Here is a 16,331-nt window from a genome sequence, read left to right on the forward strand (position 1 = left end):
GATTGGCTGCAAGAATGATCTCATATCTGAAGTGACCAACACATCTTCAAACCGCCCTCTTCTTGCATGTGCGGTAGGATTGGTACCCGCAACTGTTTCTCTGTGGATGGAAGTTTCCTCTGCCAGCGGCCGCAACAGCAGAATGCAGCGTCTCTCGAAGCAAGGCCTGGAAATGCTGCTGTCACGGTCATATTGGTGTTTGACCGTGACGCGGTTGCCGTGCAGACTGGTTGCCAGGGGCAATGTGTAGTTTGTGGTTTGCACATGCACTTCCCCTTTAAGGTGTGCCTCCCTGCTTATTGGTGAGCAAGGGGTTAATCTTCTGACTAGTGGGGATTAAAGTGTTTCCTGGGTGTGGCCGCAAGCTTGATATAAACCTGTGGCTTGCTGGCTGGCTGCAGTTGTACTACAGCCTTGCTTGGTGTTGGAGCTTTGCTCCTTGCCTGGGTTTTCCAGCCCAGTCCTTGAGGGCCACCTTATGGAACATAAATTGTCTTTCCTTATTTATGCTCCTGGTTCCCTACCTCACTTGTTATTTTTTAGGTGTGGGTTTATGTTCAGGGTGTGTGGTACGTCTTCATGGTTGTTACATGTCTGGGCTGTTGTTGGTGTTTGTCCCTACATGTATGTTTGACGTTTGCCCTGTACAGTATGTTGTAGCCTGTATGCAGCGTTGCCTGGGGCTGCCATGCACTGTGTGAGCATGGGGGGCTCTGGCAGAGTTGGTATGCTGGATTCCTGTGTGGGTTGTTTGTACTGTGACCTGCTGTGTGTTCGGGCTCTAGTCCTGATGCACGGGTTCCAGTTGTGGAGGCTTCGGCAGGTAAGTGAGTTGTCTTGTTGTTGTTACCTGCCAATCCTCTTGCTGTTAATGGTCTCTCCTTTTCCCTTTGTTGCTAGGCCTGTGGAGACTCTGGTTCATCCGTGTTTTGGATGAACCTGGTTGTCTCTGGTCCCTGTCTCTTAACCTCAGGGAAATTCAGGGATTTCAGGGTTCTGAGGTTCCAGCGTATGGGCCATCCTACCTTATGGGTCGGCTCATACAGTTAGGAGAACAGGGCTAGATTTAGGCATGCTTTAGGAGGTGACCTGCTCCCTTATTCCGGCATACTGGCCTAGCAGCTATCCTTTACCTCTTTACATAGTACGGTGGGGGGTTTCCCCCACTCCCCATCGTGACAGCTGCATTCTGACAGCCCCCAGTGATGCTGGTAAAATGTCCGCCATTTTGTGTTTGTACGGGGGTCTAAGTATGTTGCCACCCAGTACTGGTCCTTGCCCTTTATGCTTTTTATACGGGGGTGCCTCTTCAAACACTGGAGCATGAAGGCCCCCATTTGCACTAAATTGGAAGCGGTGGAGTGGCCTGCTGGCTCCTGCTCATCGCCCAGGAGAATGTCGTCCTCGGTCTCCTCCCCCATCCATGGATAACACCAGAAATCCCAGAAAAGTTCAAAGCCTGCTCATCTTGCTCCTCCCCCCCCCCCCCCCCCCCCCCAGCACCATCCTCCTCTGACTCCTCTTTAGACTCCTGCTGACTTGTCTCAGATGGAGTAGCCCAACCCCCTGGGAATTCGTTCAGCATTACGACTTTCTCATATTCCTTCTCCTGCTCCTTGGCGGCTTGATCAATTACATGATGCAATGCACGCTCCAGAAAGAAGGCGTAAGGTACGATGTCACTGATGGCGCCCTGGCTGCGACTGACCAGTTTGGTGATCTCATCAAATGGCCGCAGAAGTCTGCATGCATCACGCATGAGCAGCCACTGGCGTGGTGAAAAAAAACCAAGCTCCCAGAACCTGTCCTGCCGCAGAGTTCGTACAGGTAGTCATTAACTGCACGTTTCTGCTGGAGCAGCCTATCAAGCATATACAGTTTGGAGTTTCAGTGCAACGTCACAAATAGTGTTGAGCGCGAATATTTGAATTTTTTTTTTTAGCAAATATCGCAACTTCGGTAATTCGCGAATATTTTGAATATAGTGCTATATATTCATGTCATGCCCTGCTCAGGCTATGTGCGGAGGTCTGCCAGATTAGCAGCACGTGTGTAGCCTTTTGTTTTTGTTTGGAGTTGAGCTACATCCGCCTCCCTTCAGGTGCACTGGGTGGGGTCGTTGGTTTGAGTATAAATTACGCCCACTCCCAGTGTCCTGTGCGGGTTATAGCTTTTGTCTGGCTCAGAGGAAGGAAGGAAGGATTTGCTGTTCCTGCTCAGAAAGATAAGTTGGTGTTGCTTTCTTGTGGTTGTCTGTCTAGGCTGTTAGAGAGACGCCTGCCCCCTCTAGGTCTGAGGGAGCAGGCTGCCTCTTTCCCCCTTTCACCATCTTAGGGATTTTAGGGTATCTTCAGCCTAGGCACGGGGACATGGTCATTCCCACCTTCAGGGTCTGAACGTGGGCATAGAAGTCTAGGGAGAGCTGGTAGGGATTTGTCAGGAGGTGACCTTCATCCCCAGCTTCTTGCCTAGACACTTGTTTGTTTATATTCTGTGCATCTTGTATCCTGTCCGCCGTGACATTATAACCCGCCAATACTTTGACTGCCATTTCTCAGCTGTTTTGAGATGGAGTCAATTGATGCGCTAGTTGATCGCATGCAGGGATTATCCCTAGAGGTTGCGGATCTGCTTAATTCGGTCACACGGTGTCAGAATGCGCTGGCATCAGGTGCAATAGCAGGAAGTCAAAATTATGGGGAGCCTAAGGTCGCTCTCCCTGATAGATTTGCAGGGGGTGTGGATGACTTTATCCGCTTTAAAGAGTCATGCAAGTTGTATTTTCGGCTGCGTCCATCTTCGTCTGGTGATGAGAGTCAGAGGGTAGGGATAATCATTTCCCTGCTTAAAGGGGACGCGCAATCCTGGGCCTTTTCTCTGCCGTCCGGTTCTCTGGCCCTCCGGTCGTGGAAGAATTTTTTAAAGCCTTGGGATTAATTTATGATCCAGATCGGGTCTCGATGGCGGAGTCTAAATTGCGTAATTTATTACAAGGTGAAAATACTGCAGAGGCTTACTGCGTTGAGTTTAGGAGATGGGCTACCGAGTCAGAGTGGAATGACCCCGCGTTACATAGTCAGTTTTGTCAGGGGTTATCTGAGAGATTGAAAGATGCCCTTGCTTTTCATGAGTACCCGGATACATTGGAGAATGCTATGTCTTTGGCAATACGGTTAGATAGACGTATAAGAGAGGTGCAAGGTTCCCTCCGCGCAAGGGATCCCTTCTGTGAGTGGTTTCGTCTCACCTGCTCCCCAGGGTGATATGACATGTAACTCTGGGGTAGGGGAGGAACCCATGCAGCTGGGTCAGGTATCTATCCGTTCTGGTAGTAGGAACTTTAGGAGGTTGCATAAACTATGTTATTACTGTGGGAAAAGTGGTCATTTTATTTTTGCTTGTCCTTTTGTTAAACCGCATGTTGATGAGAAAGAATCACAAAGAGGTTTACTTAAAGAAAAAAAAACATCCCTGACTCTTGGTAGTGTGAATGGGGTGGTGGAGCAAGCTCCCTGTAATACTCATTTTCTCCTTCCAGCTATGGTGGCGCTAGACTCAAGAATTTTTTTTGTTGAAGTATTCATTGACTGTGGTGCTGGGGTAAACCTTATTGATTTTCTTTTTCTTCAAAATCTGGGTCTAAGTACTTGCACTTTAGAAAGAGAGATTCCGGTTTTCGCAATTGATTCTTCCACTCTTTCTCAAAGGAGTCTCACTCATATTGCTCACGGTATTCTGTTAAGGGTGGGTGATTCACATGTTGAGATCATGTCTTGTTTTGTCATGAAGGACTTGCCCGCTCATATAGTCTTAGGGTTACCGTGGTTGACAAAACATAACCCAATTATAGATTGGCAAGCAAGACAGATCATTGGTTGGAGTGAATTTTGTTCGGACAATTGTCTTGGCACATCTATCTCTGGTGTGTCTAGTACGGCCTTACCTCAGTATCTCTCAGATTTTGCGGATGTCTTTTCGGAGGGTGGGGCTCAGGAATTGCCCCCTCATCGTGACTATGATTGTCCAGTTAATCTCATCCCAGGGGCTAAGTTGCCAAAGTCTCGGCTTTACAATCTTTCTCAACCTGAAAGAGAGGTCATGCAGCAGTATATTGCCGAGAGTTTGGCAAAAGGTCATATTAGGCCATCTAAGTCTCCGGTTGCAGTGGGTTTATTCTTTGTAAAGAAAAAGGATGGTTTACTGAGACCTTGTTTGGATTTCCGGGAATTTAACCGTATTACGGTCCGTGATCCGTATCCCCTTCCTTTGATCTCTGATCTTTTTGATCAGATTGTTGGAGCCAAGGTGTTCTCCAAGTTGGATTTAAGAGGGGCCTAAAATCTGATCAGAATCAAGGAAGGGGATGAGTTGAAAACGGCCTTCAACATGCATGAGGGTCATTTCGAGAATCTGGTTATGCCTTTTGGGTTAACTAATGCACCAGCGATATTTCAGCGATTCGTCAATGACATTTTCCATCATTTTGTGAGGAGGTTCATGGTAGTTTACTTGGATGACATTTTAATTTATTCTCCTGATCTGAAGACCCATCAGGATCATGTGAGACAGGTTTTGACGATCCTTCGGGAGAATAAATTATATGCCAAATTGGAGAAATGTGTGTTTTCTGTGCAGGAGCTTCCATTTCTGGGTTATCTGCTTTCTGACTCTGGTTTTCGTATGGACCCCGAAAAGGTCCAGGCGGTTCTGGAATGGGACTGACCGGAGAATCAGAAAGCTTTGATGCGTTTTTTGGGGTTTACTAATTATTATAGAAAATTTATCTTGAACTATTCTACCATTGTAATACCTCTGACCGATATGACTAAGAAGGGCGCCGACGTCTGTCTGGTCGGATGAGGCATTGCAGGCCTTTTCGGCTATTAAGGAGCGTTTTGCGTCTGCTCCCATTCTGGTGTAGCCCGATGTGTCTCAACCATTCGTGGTGGAGGTTGATACATCAGAAGTGGGGGTTGGAGCAGTGCTGTCACAGGGTTCATATCCTGGCAAATGGGTTCCGTGTGCTTTTTTTTCCAAGAAGCTCTCGGTCGCCGAGAGGAATTATGATGTAGGAGATAGGGAATTGCTGGCCATCAAATTGGCCTTTGAGGAATGGCGTCACTGGTTGGAGGGGCGTCTCATCCCGTTACAGTATATACGGATCATAAGAATTTTGCTTATCTACAATCTGCCAAGCGTCTGAATCCTAGACAGGCCAGATGGTCACTGTTCTTTACCAGGTTCAATTTTGTGGTTACTTTTCTCCCGGGGGTTAAAAACGTCAAGGCTGATGCGTTGTCTCGCAGTTTTCCTGGGGGATGTGATTCAGAGGATCCTGCTCCGATTTTGGCTGATGGGGTGGTGGTCTCCGCTCTGTACCCCAAATTGGAGATGGAGGTGTTGGGAACCCAGGAGGGGGCTCCTGGTTCTTGTCCCCCAGGGAGGTTGTTTGTTCCTGATGGACTGTGATACAAGGTATTCAAGGAACATCACGATACTGTCCTTGCTGGACATCCTGGTGGTAAGTCCACCTTTGATCTTGTGTCCCGGAGGTTCTGGTGGCCCGGGTTACGTAAGAGTGTTGAGGATTACGTAGCAGCTTGTGAAACCTGTGCACGGTCAAAGGTTGCTCACACTCGACCTGCTGGTTCACTTCTTCCTTTGTCTATTCCGTCTCGTCCTTGGACGCACTTGTCTATGGACTTTATTACGGCACTGCCGAGCTCCTCCGGGAAAACAGTAATTTTGGTGGTTGTTGACTGTTTTAGTAAAATGGCTCACTTTGTATTGTTAGCCAGTCTGCCCAATGCCAAGACTCTTGCTCTGATTTTTGTTGAAAATATCGTGAAATTGCATGGCATTCCCTCGTATGTGGTTTCTGATACGGGCACACAGTTTGTCTCCAGGTTTTGGAGGGCGTTCTGCTCTAGGCTTGGCATTCAACTTTCGTTCTCTTCGGCTTTTCATCCGCAGTCGAATGGGCAGACAGAGCGTACTAATCAAAACCTGGAGATCTACTTGAGGTGCTTTGTGGCTGAGAATCAGGAGGACTGGTCCTCATTCTTGTCCCTAGCAGAGTTTTCTTTGAATAACCGTAGGCAGGAGTCCACGGGTAAGTCACCATTTTTTGGCGCATACGGTTTTCATCCTCAGTTTGGTACCTTTTCTGGGACTGATTCCTCTGGGATGCCAGAGGAGGAGAGATTTTCTTCTGCCTTGTCTTCTATCTGGCGGAGGATCCAAGTGAATTTGGAGAAGATGGGTGAGAGGTATAAGCGAATGGCTGACAAGAGACTTGTGACTGGTCCGGACCTGTGATATCTGGTGTGGTTGTCTACTAAAAATATTAAACTGAGAGTACCATCTTGGAAACTGGGTCCAAGATTTATTGGACTTTACAAAATATCTGCGGTGGTCAATCCAGTAGCGTTTCGTCTGGATCTTCCGCAGACTTGGAGGATCCATGATGTGTTCCACAAGTCTTTACCGAAGAAATATGTGAAACCGGTGGAACCATCGCCATTGCCTCCTCCCCCTGTTCTGGTTGATGGAAATTTAGAGTTCGAGATCTCCAGGGTTCTCGACTCAAGAGTTCTTCGGGGTTCCCTTCATTACCTGGTACACTGGAGGGGATACGGCCCTGAGGAGAGGATGTGGGTTCCGGCTGTGGATGTTAGTGCCAGCCAACTGGTGAGGGCTTTTCACAGATCCCACCCGGATAAAGTTGGGCCGGGGTGTCCGGAGGTCACCCGTAGAAGGGGGGGTACTGTCATGCCCTGCTCAGGCTATGTGCGGAGGTCTGCCAGATTAGCAGCACGTGTGTAGCCTTTTGTTTTTGTTTGGAGTTGAGCTATATCCGCCTCCCTTCAGGTGCAATGGGTGGGGTCGTTGGTTTGAGTTTAAATTACGCCCACTCCCAGTGTCCTGTGCGGGTTATAGCTTTTGTCTGGCTCAGAGGAAGGAAGGGAGGATTTGCATAGAAGTCTAGGGAGATCTGGTAGGGGTTCGTCAGGAGGTGACCTTCATCCCCTTGCCTAGACACTTGTTTGTTTATATTCTGTGCATCTTATATCCTGTCTGCCGTGACAATTCGCTATATCGAATATTCGTGATTTTTTTAACATCTGAAAAAATTATTCCTTATTGCTTCTTGCTTGTGGGCCAATGAGTCATTGGCCCACAAGCAACTTAAGCAGGAAGGAATCATATTTTCATATGGAAAAAAAATTTAATATTCTAAATAACGAATATACAGTGGGATGCGAAAGTTTGGGCAACCTTGTTAATCGTCATGATTTTCCTGTATAAATCGTTGGTTGTTACGATAAAAATTTCAGTTAAATATATCATATAGGAGACACACACAGTGATATTTGAGAAGTGAAATGAAGTTTATTGGATTTACAGAAAGTGTGCTCTAATTGTTTAAACAAAATTAGGCAGGTACATAAATTTGGGCACCACAAAAAAGAAATGAAATCAATATTTAGTAGATCCTCCTTTTGCAGAAATTACAACCTCTAAACGCTTCCTGTAGGTTCCAATGAGAGTCTGGATTCTGTTTGAAGGTATTTTGGACCATTCCTCTTTACAAAACATCTTTAGTTCATTCAGGTTTGATGGTTTCAGAGCATGGACAGCTCTCTTTAAGTCACACCACAGATTTTCAATTATATTCAGGTCTGGGGACTGAGATGGCCATTCCAGAACGTTGTACTTGTTCCTCTGCATAAATGCCTTAGTGGATTTTGAGCAGTGTTTAGGGTCGTTGTCTTGTTGAAAGATCCAGCCCTGGCGCAGCTTCAGCTTTGTCACTGATTCCTGGACATTGGTCTCCAGAATCTGCTGATACTGAGTGGAATCCATGCGTCCCTCAACTTTTACAAGATTCCCAGTCCCTGCACTGGCCACACAGCCCCACAGCGTGATAGAACCACCACCATATTTTACTGTAGGTATCAGGTGTTTTTCTTGGAATGCTGTGTTCTTTTTCCTCCATGCATAATGCCCCTTGTTATGGCCAAATAACTCAATTTTAGTTTCATCAGTCCACAGCACCTTATTCCAAAATGAAGCTGGCTTGTCCAAATGTGCTTTAGCCCACCTCAAGCGGCACTTTTTGTGCTGTGGGCGGAGAAAATGCTTCCTCTGCATCACTCTCGCATACAGCATCTCCTTGTGTAAAGTGCACCGAATGGTTGAACGATGCACAGTGACTCCATCTGCAGCAAGATGATGTGGTAGGTCTTTGGTGCTGGTCTGTGGGTTGACTCTGACTGTTCTCACCATTCGTCGCTTCTGTCTATCCGAGATTTTTCTTGGTCTGCCACTTCGAGCCTTAACTTGAACTGAGCCTGTGGTCTTCCATTTCCTCAATATGTTCCTAACTGTGGAAACAGACAGCTGAAATCTCTGAGACAGCTTTTCTGTATCCTTCCCCTAAACCATGATGGTGAACAATCTTTGTCTTCAGGTCATTTGAGAGTTGTTTTGAGACCCCCATGTTGCTACTCTTCAGAGAAAATTAAAAGAGGATGGAAACTTACAATTGACCCCCTTAAATACTCTTTCTCATAATTGGATTCACCTGTGTATGTAGGTCAGGGGTCACTGAGCTTACCAAGCCAATTTGAGTTCCAATAATTAGTTCTAAAGGTTTTGGAATCAATAAAATGACAACAGTGCCCAAATTTATGCACCTGCCTAATTTTGTTTAAACATTTATAGCACACTTTCTGTAAATCCAATAAACTTCATTTCACTTCTCAATTATCACTGTGTGTGTCTCCTATATGATATATTTAACTGACATTTTTTATCGTAACAACCAATGATTTATACTGGAAAATCATGACGATTAACAAGGTTGCCCAAACTTTAGCATCCCACTGTATTCGCTATATTGCTATATATTCATTTTTCAGAATATTTGTCATATTCTAAAACAGGAATATATAGTAATAGCAAATATTCGCTAAATACAAACATAGAGCAATTTAGCTAATATAGTACTATAAAAAAAAATTGTCAGCATTTTTTTTCTCTTATGAATTTCAGATTTGAAGAAAAATTACAACTTTGAAAAAAAAGGTTATAGCATTATATTAGCTAAATTGTAGTCTCTCTATGTGTATTTTACGAATATTCACTATATATTTGCTATATATTCTTGTTTTAGAATATGACTAGGGTTGAGCAAACCCGAACTGTAAAGTTCTGGTTCGTACCAAATTTTAGGATGTTTGGACCCCGGACCCAAACCCGAACATTTCAGTAAAAGTTCGGGTTCGTTGTTCAGCGATTTATTGGCGCTTTTTGAAAGGCTGCAGAGCAACCAATCAACAAGCGTTTAACTCTGTGCCCTTAGAAGCCATCACAGCCATGCCTACTAATGGCATGGCTGTAATTGGCCAGTGCAGCATGTGACCCAGCCTCTCTATAAGCTGGAGTCACGTAGCGCTGCACGTCACTCTGCTGTGCTTAGTGTTGGGAGAGGATGCTGCTGCTGTGAGGGAGAGAATAGGAAAAAAACTTTAATCAGAACTGCAATTGAACTCAGCGATATTCATAGATTTTGTTGTGTGGGTGCAGAGCACAATCTTTTTACCCTGCCCTGAACCCAGTGACCGAGAAAAATTACTTTTATCCGTCTGTTAGTTAGGTGGACGGCGGCGGCCATTTTATGCAAGCTCAGTGCACAAGCACTGCATATGTGCTTTTGTGACATTGAAATCCAAGCTTGAAATACTGCAATAATAATTTGGGTTTAAAAAAAACACAAATTTTTTGGCAATATCCTCCATCTTGGGCCTTTGCCGCATTAGTCAGTGTGCAATATAAGCTAGAAATACAGCTATAATTTTCTGGGTTTTAAAAAACAACCCTTTTGGGAAAAATACTAAATTTTACAGCCCTTGATGCATCTGTACGTGTGAAATTTAAGCATTAAATACTGCTGTCATATTCTGTTAGTAAAAAAAAAAAAAAACTTTGGGCAAAAAACTTAATTTTGCAGCCCGTGCTGCATCTGTGATTGTTAAAACAAGCTTTAAATACTTCAATATTTTTCTGAGTTTTAAAAAACACCATTTTTTTGCAATACCCTCCATCTGGGGCCTCTGCCGCATTAGTCAGTGTGCAATTTAAGCTAGAAATACAGCTTTAATTTTATGGGTTTTAATAAACACCCTTTTTGGGCAAAATACAAAATTTTACAGCCCTTGCTGCATCTGTACGCGTGAAATTCAAGCGTTAAATGCGGCTGTCATATGAAAAACACAAATTTTTTGCAATACCCTCCATCTGGGGCCTCTGCCGCATTAGTTAGTGTGCAATTTAAGCTAGAAATACAGAAAGGCTCCTCCTGCTTCCTCTTCTGCTGAAGTTTTGGCCTCTTCATCCACCTCTAGAGTGACAGTGCCACCTGCCACCCTGCAAACAGAGGATCTGCCAGCAACACCACCATCTGGGTCACCAAGCATCTCCACAATGTCCCACGGAAGCATTCAGCTTTCCATCTCCCAAACACTGGAGTAGAAGAGGAAGAACCCCCCTACCCACCCGCGATCCCTGGCCCTGAATGCCAGCATTTCAAAATTACTGGCCTTTGAAATGCTGTCATTCCGTCTGGTGGAGAGTGAGACGGAGAGTTTTAAAAGCCTTATGGCGGTGGCTGTCCAACAGTACATCGTGCCCAGCCGCCACTACTTCTCCAGGCGTGCCATCCCTTCCCTGCACAACCAAGTGGGGGACAAAATCAGGTGTGCACTGCGCAACACCATCTGTGGCAAGGTGCACCTCACTACGGATATGTTGACCAGTGCGCATGTCCTTCCACCACCGAGGATTGCAGGGTGCTTCAGTTTGCCTCCTGTTGCTTTCTCCTCCTACTCTGCTTCATCATCCTCTACTGCCTCCTCATCCGGTCAGCATAACACCTTCACCACCAACTTCAGCACAGCCAGGGGTAAACGACAGCTGGCAGTTTTAAAACGTATCTGTTTGGGGGGACAAACCCCACACCGCGCAGGAGCTGTGGACGGGCCTTGAACAACAGACCGATGAGTGGTTGGTGCCAGTGAGCCTCAAGCCCGGCCTGGTGGTGTGCGATAATGGGCGAAATCTCGTAGCAGCTCTGGGACTAGCCGATTTGACGGTGGGTTCCTGCACGCACAAACAATTGGGGTGGGTTCCTGCACCCAGGTACACAATTGTCCAGTCAGGGCACAGTTGTAAATGATGAGGAGGAGGAACCATGTTCGCAGCAGGGTGGCAACCAGACCAGCTCATGGCCATCACTGGTGCCTGGCTGGGGGGATACAGAGGACACAGACGATACACCTCCCACAGAGGACAGCTTTGCCTGGCACACATGAGCGATTACATGCTGCAGTGTCTCCGCAACGACTGCCGAGTTGCCCACATTCTAACTTGTGCTGATTACTGGGTGGCCATGCTGCTGGATCCCCGTTAAAAGGACAACGTACCGTTCTTAATTCCCTCACTGGAGCGTGATCATAAGATGCGGGAGTACAAGCGCACGCTGGTAGACGCACTGCTGGTGGCATTCCCACCTGACAGCGGGGGCACAGTGGAAGCACAAGGCGAAGGCAGAGGAGGAGGAAGAGGTCGCCAATAGAGAAGGCCTTGCGGTTCGCCCGGTGGTCGTTTCGCGGCGAACTTTACGTGTTCGCGATTCGCCGAACATGCGAACATATGGAGAAATTCGCCCCCGCCATATTCTTTTACATTGTGAAGAACTTTGACCCATGACACATCCATCAGGTGGTACAGGACAGCCAATTGAGACATTTCAGCACATGGACATACCCCCTACCTTATAAATAAACGTGATCTGGCCGCCATTTTACATTCAGTGTTTTGCCAGTGTAGGAAGAGGTTGCTGTGTGGAGCAGGGACAGGCTCTTAGGGACACCAAACGCTAGCTAATAGGGCCACAAAAGTCATTTTAAGCACTAGTATAGGTGTGCTATCGATATGTGTGATACACAGAGGGGTGCGATATACTTATAATATACTTTTATAATGAGTCAAAAACACAGACCTATATAGTGATCACCTGGAAGTCAGGGGCCTAGGGGCTAGAGGCTTACTAAGGCCATTTTTATATAGGGTAAGGTTCCGGACGGGGTCGCTCTTATCAGGACGGGTGGTCTGTGATTAGGCTATCAGGGCCAGAATAGCAGCCCCCCTGTGGGGCAATATCAGGGACAGTTCTTTGCTCACCCTGTCCTTCAATACCACATCATCATCTAGCCCAGGGATGGATGTTTTTTTGCTTTCCCTCCTGGATTCATGGATGTGCACTGGAACCCCCCGGATTGTGGTAGGACATATGGTTTCTCATTTGGTGCCGCCGAGCACCTGATTTAGTGCCGCCGAGCACTTGTTATTGCCTACCACATCTATGCTTTTTGCTTAACTTTAATCATTTAATTTATTTTCATTCTGAGGGATATCTTTTCCATTCACATGTCCGCAAAATGGGTCCGCATCCATTCCACAATTTTGCGGAATGGGTGCAGACCCATTCATTTTCAATGGGGCCGGAATGTGCTGTCCGCATCTGCATTTGCGGATCCGCACTTCCGCATCCATGCTTCCGTTTCCACAAAAAAATAGAACATGTCCTATTATTGTACGCAATTGCAGACAAATTGCGGAATGCACATTGCCGGTGTCCGTGTTTTGCGGATCGGCAAAACACTTACGGACTCGTGAATGGACCCTCATAGTAAAATTATTAAAGGTTACGTTTTATCTTTTATGTATATTCTAATCGATTGCCTTCCTTGCACAATTTTATAATATACTTTCTATGTTAGAAAGTATATTATAGTGCATTTGTATTGTGCAGCAGTTGAGTGCGGTTCTGCTGCGATACTGCAGGTATATAGAGGGACAAGCGTTATTGGAACAAATAATTTCTACTGGTGTGATATACCAGTCCCCCCCCAAAAAAACTGATTGAAGCTGGGTGTTATATACCAATTTACTTTCTTTATAGTGCATTTGGGTACTGTACAGTGCATTTGCACATGCGCATATGCAAAAATTATATTGCCGCTATTTCGCATTTAAAAAAAAAATTAATGGAGATCTCAAATTCGAATAATACATCTGGTATGTCACTGTCCATGTTGTAGGACTATTTGTGCACTTCTAGTAATTATTTCTTGGCTGCAAATATGAGCTGAAGGTTTTTCAGGTTCACCTGCAATTAAAATGAATGGGACCCGCCGCAAACTTGCGGTTCGCGAACATTTGATCGCGTTCGCGCACCGTCCCGGCAGATGTTCGTCCATCACTAGTCGCCAACGCAGCTGGGGCACCGCCAGCACCTCAGAAGGCAGGGTTAGCATGGAAAAAATTTGGAAAAGCTTTGTCAGCACACCACAACAACCAGCACCACTAGCTGATATGGAACGTCTTAGCAGGAGGCAGCATTTCAGCAACATGGTGGAGCAGTATGTGTGCACATGTCTACACGTACTGAATGACGAGTCTGCCCCCTTCAACTTCTGGGTCTTTAAATTGGGCACATGGCCTGAGCTTGCCCTTTATGCCTTGGAGGTGCTGGCCTGCCCTGCAGCAAGTGTATTATCTGAACATGTGTTTAGCATGGCAGGAGGCGTTATTACAGACAAGCGCAGCCGCCTGTCCACAGCCAATGTGGACAAGCTCGCGTTCATTAAAATGAATCAGACATGGATCCTACAGGACTTGTCTGTACCTTGTGCAGAATAGACATGTATACCGCAATTGCTCATTCTTGTATTTTGGATATTTCACACTCTTTTGGAGTGTACCCTAATAAAAATATAAAAATTTAAACAAAAAACCAGTGTTGGCTACCTTGTCCTCCTCCACCGCTGCTTCCACCTACACCGCTACGTCCACCGCCTCCTCAAACTTCTACTCCATATGGACCACCACCTCATAAATCAAGTTTTTATTTTTTTATTTGTACGTATTTTATTTTATGTCATTTCACTAATTTGTCTGTTACATTTTCGGGTGAAATTCACCAATTTTTGGGTGTGATATACCACTGCTCTACCTATTAGACAGGTTAAAAAAATTCACTAACTTGTCTGTTACATTTTCGGGTGAAATTCACCAATTTTTGGGTGTGATATACCACTGCTATACCTAGTAGACAGGTAAAAAATATTCACTAATTTGTCTTTTACTTTTTCGGGTGAAATTTACCAATTTTTGGGTGTGATATACCACTGCTATACCTAGTAGACAGGATTTTTTTTTAAATTAATTTGTCTGTTTCATTTTCAGGTGAAATTCAACAATTTTTGGGTGTGATATACCACTGCTATACCTAGTAGACAGGTAAAAAAAATTCACTAATTTGTCTGTTACATTTTCAAGTGAAATTCACCAATTTTTGGCTGTAATATAGACTGATCTACCTAGTTGACAGCTTAATAAATTTCACTAATTTTTCTGTTCCATTCTTGGGTGACATTTTAAAATTTTTGCCGTGAATAAACCCCTGCTCTGCATTGGTGACAGGGACTTAAATTTCTAAAATTCGTCTTTAATTGGCCCTTTCATTTGATCCTTCTGCTTTAATAACTTGCCCCACATTTCAACTCCCTCCGAATGCAGCCATTGACCTCCCTTAAATGAGGTCTCCCTTTCTCACGCTCCCTCTCCGGCGTGATACCCTGATTCGCCGATAACCGTGATCAACATGGTAGGCTCAAATTGGGCACATGGCCTAAACTTGCCCTTTACGCCTTGGAGGTGCTGGCCTACTCTGCAGCCAGTGTCATGCTGAACGTGTGTTTAGCATGACTGGAGGGGGTTATCACAGGTTATATTTCCCAATGTACCCTAATTTAAAAAAATAAAAATAAATTTAAAACCAAAAAGCAGTGTAGGCTACCTCCTCCACCGCCGCTTCCACCTACACCGCCACATCCACCGCCTCCTCAACCTCCTACTCCATATGGACCTTGTCCTCCTAGATCAAGTCATTTCCCTATCCACATTTGTTTGCAGAGCACTTGCCATGCTCTTAACCACATTTTGCTGGCATTTGCAGCCCTCAAGCCCTTTCCATGACATTTTTAGAGCCATTTTAGTGCTCAAAAGTTCGGGTCCCTATTGACTTTAATTGGGTTCGGGCTCAAGTTCAGGTCAAGTTCGGTTCCCGAACTCGAACTTTTTTGTGAAGTTCGGCCGAACCCGTCGAACCCGAACATCCAGGTGTCCGCTCAACTCTAAATATGGCAAATATTCTTAAAACGAATATATAGCAATATATTTATTTACTGGCTGCTATATATTCTTTTTTTATCAACTTCACATTATGCGATTATTACATTTAAGATTAATCGCAATCGCAAAAATAATCTCAAATACGAATATTTGCGAATATAAAACGAATATTCTAGCGAATATTTGCAAAATATCAGGAATTCGAATATGGGACCTGCCGCTCATCACTAGTCACAAATCAGACGTCTGACGGGCAAGTGGTGTCGCCGCTGAATGTCAGTAAGGCGAGCCTTGGCCGTGTAAGGTCTTCTAAAATGGCCAGGATTTTCCTGGCCTGCTGCAAGTCATCCTGGACCCCAGAGTAGGGTTCGAGTGTCATGCACGGCACGTGTGTCATTTTGCTATGTTTCAGCGAGATCAGCTGATTGGCACCGCTGTCGGCCACCACTTTACCAACTGTCAAATTGAGCGGGGTTAGCCTCTGATCGGCCTGTGACCTCAGAACTTACAGGAGTTCAGGACCGGTGTGGCTCTTGGCTTCCAGGCACAACAGCCGCAACATAGCATGGCAACGTCTCACCTGGCACGTCGAATAGGTTCTGGGGAGCTGGGGGGGACACAGCGGAAGAGGCGGTAGCAGTGGAAAAGGAGGAGTCAGCCGAGGAGGAGACGGAGGATGGAGTAGGAGGAGGAGAAGAAGAGGCAGGCCTGCATGCAATCCGTGGCAGTAACACCAAATCCATACGGGTGCCACGGATTGTCAGAAGGTTCACCCAGTGGGCAGTAACAGTTATGTACCTTCCCTGCCTGTGTTTGCTAGACCACGTGTCTGTGGTCATATGTATCTTGGCACCAACACTGTGTGCCAGAGATACATTCACTTGCCGCTGTACATGGCCATATAGCTCTGGGATACCCTTCTGGGAGAAATATTTCCCTCTAAGGACCTTCCATTGTGGTGTGGCAATGGCCACAAATTTTCTAAAGGCCTCCGAGTCCCCCAGTTTATATGGCAGTAGTTGGCGGGCTAGCAGTTCCGACAAGCCGGCGGTCAGCCGTTGGGCAAGAGG

Source organism: Bufo bufo, chromosome 5 (genome assembly GCF_905171765.1).
Source record: "Bufo bufo chromosome 5, aBufBuf1.1, whole genome shotgun sequence".
NCBI classification, from domain to species: domain Eukaryota; kingdom Metazoa; phylum Chordata; class Amphibia; order Anura; family Bufonidae; genus Bufo; species Bufo bufo.